Genomic DNA, 7,901 nt, shown 5'->3' with positions numbered 1-7,901 from the left:
CACACACACACACACACACACACACACACACACACACACACACACACACACACACAAAAGAACTTGCTTGACATCATTATCCATCTAACTGTGAATCAGTTTTACTTAAAGAAGCTACTTTTAGATTCTCCCTTATTCACAAAGTGTCGCCACAGCAGGTAGCTCCATGTGTTTGATTTGGCAGAATTTTTATGCCGAACGTCCTTCCTGACACAAAACCCCAAAAGATTTGTGTCTCGTCACAGGATCAAACCAGAGAGCTTTTGCCTATTAGGCAAATGTGTAAATCACAATACTTTCGCAGTAGTCATTAATCAGACGTGTCCAAATGCCAGACGAGATTGTGCTTGGTGACGTTCATAATTACTGCAGTTTCAATTTAAATTTAATTTGCTTCCACATCCCATTCCCACAACAATGCAAATAATAATTACAATTAAACACAATTATTATTCACCTTTCAAAATAAAGTTACAAAGAATTATGTATCGTTTAACCACAGTTTAATCACATTGTTTAATTAAAATCCAATAAAATAAAAACTTATCATATATAACAATAATATGAGATTAAAATATTATTAAACATAATAATAAATCAGACAAGACAGAAATAAAACACTGATAAATGTGCATGCTTTTTCTTTTTTAAAAGATGCATTTTAAAAAGCAATTTAAACAACGTTATGCAAACCTCAGATCCAGAATGAGGGAAATCCAAAACAGTTAAGCCCCAAATACAAAAGCAGGAGATCTGAGACTATGCTTTGTCTCATTAGTGCCGCATAACTTGATAACTTGTGTTGAGCCAAAAAGTCCTAAACATCTTATATAATTTCTAATTCTATCTAAACAGTCAGAACAGTGAAGATATGACTGTGTGTTTTCTGAGCTCATTTTTTCAGCCAACTGCTGGAAATCTTAATTTATTATTATAATATTTGCAGATGTTTTTCAGATAATTTGCAGGTCATCCAGCACTTCCTGTCAGAAAAGTAAATAATTAAATTAATATTGGAAAAAAATAATAATAATTTTAAAAAAATTACCACAAGTTCCCGATGGGTCACAAACTGATGTGCTACCTTAACAGAGGTAGGTACTCTGGAACAGAGTGATCAGCTGTGCCACATGCTGAGCTCAGATCAAGAAGAATTCAAATCAAACCATAGCAGTTGTAACTGCTTGTTAATGGAAAAATCTAATCATATATTGGCATCTAAGTCAATTTAGACAGGTTGACATGGTGAAGATGGGTTACTGAGGTTCAAACTGAGAATCAAAATGGTGAAAAAAAAAGTGATTTAAGTGATTTTAAATGTGCACCGATATTCTGAGTAATTCAGAAATTGGTGTTCTAACGGGACTTTCACACACATCAGTCTGTAGGGTTTACAGAGAATGGTCAGAGTGAGTGAGCGTTCACTGGAGCATTCTGTTGTCGATACCAAAGGTCAGATGAGAATGGCTAGACTGTTTCAAGCTGATAACAGTAACTCAAACAGCGACTCATTATAACCAAAATATACAAAAGAGCATCTCTGAATGGATAAGTCAAACGCTAAACTAGATGGGCAGAAGACCACACCAGGTGTAACTCGAGTCAGAGAAAGAAAACTGATGCTACAGTTTACACAGCCTCACAAAATTTGGAGAGGGAGAATATGGACTGAAATCGCAGAGGAATGTTTCCAACGCCTTGTTAAATCTGTAACACAGAATTAAGTCAGTTCTGAAAGCCAAAGAGGGTCGTGGTACTAGCAAGCTGTACCTAATAAAGTTCTCCTTCAGTTTCATGAGGAAAGCAGAAAGCAATCTCATCTTTCTCCTTCACACATCACACGACTGAATATGAAAGTGCAAAAGTTGTTTACAGTGAAATGGAGCATTCATGCTGTTGCTGTCGCTCTCTAAACAAATTACTACCATTGATCACATCACCACAGGGTAGCTGTGTGGGGAAATTGATTCTGCATTGTATAACAGGTGACATGCTACAACCTTTGTGAGGCTGACAATGACAACCGCCCAATAGCTGTCTGATGCTTTTTAGGATATGGAGATGTGATGCAATAAGAAAAGCATTAAAAAATTTTGAGGACTTGAGAGATGGAAAAGGAGAGTGGGGACAAAAGGAAAACTGATGGTTTTTGCTTACATCTCTACAAGTAATTTGGATTTCTATAATAACTGTTAACACAGATTTATTTATAAAGGGACTTGTTTAAAAAAGAAATCTCCTCACTTTTCACTGACACCTTTTTACGATGTGTATAATTTAAATAACAAAATAGTGAAGCCATCACATTCACTGTGACTGAAATGAGGCAGTAATAATTATTAATAATAATAATGATAAAAAATACAGTAATGGTGTAACACTGTAAAGGGAAATAACAAAAGAAGCTTGGAGTCCTACAACATTCCTAATGTTTATCTTTTTTTTAATGACAATCATATATTTCTTTTAAAAAATAACATAAAATGGGACACATGTAGGTCACACGATTGCAGGTGGGGCCATTTCTACCAAAAGCTTTGCCAGCACTGAGGCCTGCGCTCGATCCAAGGTCATATACTTTGTGAAATTTCCCTTCCCCCTTACTTCAAAGGACATTACTTTAGAAAATAAGTTTTTGCTTAGCTTTTGTATATACCTGATTTCAAAACATGCTTGGTGTCCTTTGTCAACCTTATACTGGGAAAATAGGTTTAATTCAGAAAACCTGTTCTTAGAAGTGAAGAATTTCTTTTATTCTCTGTGCTTCCCTCAGGTTTTCACAAGCATTTCATGACAATTACACCTGAAAACGCTAGAATATGCTTTTAAGATTTTTTTAAGAGTACACAGACTTCTGTGAAGACTAACTGTTGGCTCCATTTACAAAGTCACTGGCTTTTAATAGGGTTAGGGTCAAATAACTATATATGCATAGTCCTAATTACTATTTAACAGCATAAATATTGGGCTACAGTCCCACACACAACATTAATCCTAATCCTAATGAGGACACACACTCTGGGTCTTTCTCCTAGTCTTAAGTGTGAACACAAAGATGACAGCAGACAGTGTTTCTATCTGTCGACTGTGCAGATAAAAGAAGAATATTTGTATTACAAGTAACTACATAATTGTAACTGTTACCTTCCTCTGATACTTTTAGCAGAGCTATAATAGAATGTTATATGATCACAGTAACAAGCTGCTTTATGAGGGTGAATTTCACCAAAGAAAATTTGTAAAAAAAAAAAATTAAAATAAAAAAATTAAATAAAAATGACAGACAGAAAGTGTTTTTTTATTGAGGTTTTTATTTTAGTTTAATTTAGCATTTGTAAATGTGAATATCAGCTGGTTTAACTGTGATATCACTGAGTCATGAGGAGAGCTTATTAGCGGACCATGTCGCAGAAAACTTGGCAAGGGGCCCATTTAAAACAGCCAGTTAGTTTGTGAAATAAGGTGTGAAATATATTACTAGTAATGATGCTTAATTTAGTGTAAATAATGAAGGGTTCTGTTCGTGCAGAAGTGTTTGTGCAACTACAGTTTAAGGAATGTTGACTTTACTAATTGTTATACTCGCATCATTCGTCCACCCATCCATTTTCTTCACTGCTCATCCAGTTCAGGGTCACTGAGGCACTGGAAACTGTGTCAGCTGATGTTGAGCGAGATGCGTGGGATACCTTGGATAAGTCACCAGTCCCTTACAGGGCTAACACAGAGTGACAGACAACCATTCACGCTCACAGTCTAACAGCCAATTTAGAATCAATAAAGAATCTTGTATATATGTCTCCTACATGTACTGTGGGAGAACCCGCAAAATTCACAGACAATGCAAACAGCACGCAGTCATAATATAGTAATACAATGCCATCTAGTGGAGGACAGAGGACAGTTTTATTTTTATCTGTTTCTTGTAAACTCTATGTACTTGATATAAATGATAAAAACCTATGTAAGTGCACTATGCCTTAAGGCAGTAAAACATAGTTACTAATTGGAGGCCTGTGAGAATTCAAAAGGAAAAAAAAGTTTTGAGTTTGTGGGTTTTGCTTTTGTATTTGTTTCCTGGTAAGTGTGAAACCACTCAAATAATCATCAGGTATAACCAGCCTATTAAGAAACAACATGTTTGTGTGGTGGGCTCATGGACAATCAGGGGAGAGGTCAGTGGAGTTATCGGAGGAAAAACTTCAAACTTCCATGGACCTTAAGTAGGGTCTTTCTTCAGTATTAGGGGGAGACATAATTGGCCCTAAAAGCCTGATTCAGCACAGAAGATTAATCATTTGGACCAGCCAACAGCATCTGAGTCTGGCTGCAAGAAAAGGAGAAGAAAGAAATTTACAATGACACAAAAGGACTGCACAACAACATAAAACAACAACAATAGATGATTATGACTAAGGCTTTCCTTTACAAGTTGAAGGGAAAGACTAGGAACATCAAACCTGTAAACCTATGGAAAAAAACAGATTTTAAAAAAGAGCGGTACAAGGGTCTGATATGGATCTTACTTTAAAGGGCTCTTACCTACATCGACAGCTATAGGCCTTTTCCACTAGCACCCAGTTGACTTGGCTAGGATTTTATAGTTTTCCATTGTGTGGTAGTACCTTGTACTTCTTCATTACCAACTCGGTTGATCAGAGTTAATCAAAAATGTGATCTCAACAGACTGCATACCACCAATTATCTGGAAAGTGGTGTCACTCAATGAGCCATGAGAGCGACCAAACCCGAGTCAAGTCGAGTAGGTATGAGTAAAAAAAGAGCCGTAATTATCTTTTTTTCCCCCAGTACCGACACGTCAGATTAAAAAGGCTGAGATGTTGAGTCCTAAACTCTGGCCTTTTTCTTAACATTACACTGAACAAAATGACAATTTAGCAAATCCAATAGTTGCAAATTCAGATTGTCAAAAGTGCTTACAGTAGTTCAAAAACAATGAATTATGTGTACAGATTTGACAGTACAAACTCAATTTCAATCAACCAAAAACAGAGTAATAAAAAAATTCAAGATAGGAAACTTTGTTTTTCAGAACTTTATTCTTTAAATTAATTTATAAAATCTCATTTACCTTTTGCTTCATTTCATTTCTCTTTATATATTCACCAATTAACAATTTTTGGCTATTTTCCCATTCCACCCCATGTAAGCCCACATATTGATCACAAGGTCCATACCCCTTCAAATACATTGTGCGATGATCCTCAGTGCCAAGGTAGGTGGGGTGGGGTGTGGGTATGGGTATGGGCCTTGTACAGAGCATGCCAAGAGGAAGGTTAGGGAAATGGGTAGAGGCTGCCTAACTACACCAAGACTGCTAATATCAGTAAGATAACCACACAGAGGTAAAGGGGAGCATTCACTTCCACAATGACTTGAGTGTTTCAAGTGTGGGATAAACCAATCATGTTAAAATGGCTCAGTGTTCCATGACATTTGTTTTCCCAACATCAGTAAGCCCCACATTAGATATTGATCTGTCAGTTTCTCATTAAAACAGTGCCCACAAACTTAGCAGCAGCCCTGCAGACTGTTTAGCCCTTTGTAGTGACCTACACAAGTTATCAGTCCACTGTTTCAAGTGACACATCCGATGGTGTGTGAGTAGGTATCTATGTTGATGGGAGGGGGGGGGGGGGTGTTCTCTCTAGGCTTCTTAAAGAGGCCAACATCTACAGACACGAAGCTAAACTTTAGCAAAATCACAGATTTATGTTACATTAACTGTACATCCAGGCAAGCCACATAATTTTGCTTTCTCCTCCGGTAAGATATTTGTTCTTCATTTGGCAATATGATCACTCAACATGGCTCAATACATCTGAAAGTTGTCTTTGTTGCTGGTATGATTTGAATTGAATAACTGAAATATAGCTATGATAAATATCTAGAAAGTCTTCTTTGATGGAAACAGAAAAATTGCACACCTCCCATAAGGGCACTCAAGACTTCTTTTTTTTTTTGATACCCAAATTAGCACAAGAACATCTTTCAAAGAACCGCTAAAACTACATCTAATTGGTATCAAAAGATCCCTTCTTTAATATGATAAAGACACAAAAGACAATTTTCAATTTTGAAGGGAAGGAATGAAAAGAATGAAATCAGATGTCACTTTCTGAAACCAATGTGTTAAGGTAATATCTCTACGCAAACAAAATATATACCAAACCTGTTTCCAAGCAAAACATCTACAATGTTTACAGATGTACAATGTGTTCATTGCTGCATATTTATGTTAATATACATGGTAGGTATGTTCTGTATTCAACACATACTCCATACTCTTAGGTGTAATTTGAATTCACCATCAGAGAAGTGAACTTCATTTTCCAGCCTGTTAACCACATGTTCATTTTAAACCTACAGGCTGGTTAAAGACAAAACAGGGTGAGAACAACAACATCAAAAGCTTAAATACACTAGGATAAGACAGCTGAATGAGTTTAAGGCATTTAGAGGTTACTCCTGACAGAACATAAAGGCTACAACAGCCTAAGCAGTCTGTCAAAATAACCCAGACTCAGACTTTTTTGTTTAATGCAATGTGATTTAAAATTAGCCCTTGGTGACGATCAACTGTGATATAAAATATTACAATTGAGATTACAATGAAAATTAAAGTCTAATTACTAAAGGTAAACACTAAATGTATGGTCCTCAGTTTCAAATGTAAGCAGAATATATCTACCCCTTAAAATATGCAGTTTAATTCATTACTTTAGTTTATTAGCATAACTACCTCCCATTCTGCCCCCATACATCAAACAGATGCAGATTTAGTGTTTAAAAATGTGTTGTCAAAACTAACTAGCAAGAAATAAATCAAAACTCCAGCCTGCAGCCACGGTGCTGTGCAGAAAGCTCTGTGAAATATAGTGCAAAAAGCAATGTGGTAAATAGTTCATCAGCAAAACTGCGATAAGTGTTTAACTGCTATGTACTCATCATAATACTGAACCGCATTAAAGTTTGCATGTGCAACATTTTTGATGTCTTTGCTGGCCTCTACCACTTGACAGGCTCAGCTGATTGTAAAAGGGTGGCGCTTTCTAGTGTACTTAAACATAAATTAGAAATGAAAGATGCAATAAACAAACAATCTTTAGATCTTAGGGCTAGTTTAAAACCACAATGTCATACTGGGTGTATAAGCTGAAGCCATTTGAGGTAGACAGAAACCATGTTAGAGTATGTACTTTCATACTGCCTAAAACCTATCCTATCAATAGTCTGACAAACTGTTCAATTGAATCATAATCCCTAGATTTCTGGCCCAGTGTGAGACTCCTGTGGTCCCACCCAAGACTAATAGGGAACCACTGATCTAGTGCAGGGGCACTACAACATCATGATCCATGAAGGCTTGAGAAGTGTAATGAAAAGGAGTGGGGGGCTTGGAACTGACACAACTACCAGAAAGAAATCAATGCCGCTTGTCTTCAATGTCTCAAGTCAACAGCAGCATTTAACCTCAGTCCTACAACCAGAAACAATTGAGGATTAATTTACAAGGCATAATCTTTTAAATAGAATCTATGGCATTCGACCATTGTCTCAGTGTGTCCCCTTGAGATATCCCCACCCCATACCCACATATATAAGTTTATAGCCCAAAATTCCTAATGCCAGGCTTCATGCCCATTTAACAGTCTCACGTTGTTCTAGAGAATAGAGATTAAAAATATATACTATTGACTTATTGACTTCCAGTGTATGTTTTCTCTTTTTTCCTATATTTTTTTCAAGTTAAAAAGACCCCTTTATCACAATGCAAGCTCAGAGGTCTTTTCTACACTCACTCACGCAAACACGTTCACTCATTCAGTCACAGTCACACACACACACACACACACACACACACACATATATATATATAC

This window comes from Pundamilia nyererei, unplaced genomic scaffold (assembly GCF_000239375.1).
Source record: "Pundamilia nyererei isolate P.nyererei 1_Seehausen unplaced genomic scaffold, PunNye1.0 scaffold00100, whole genome shotgun sequence".
NCBI classification, from domain to species: Eukaryota; Metazoa; Chordata; class Actinopteri; order Cichliformes; family Cichlidae; genus Pundamilia; species Pundamilia nyererei.
Note: the sequence above shows the minus strand (reverse complement) of the source record.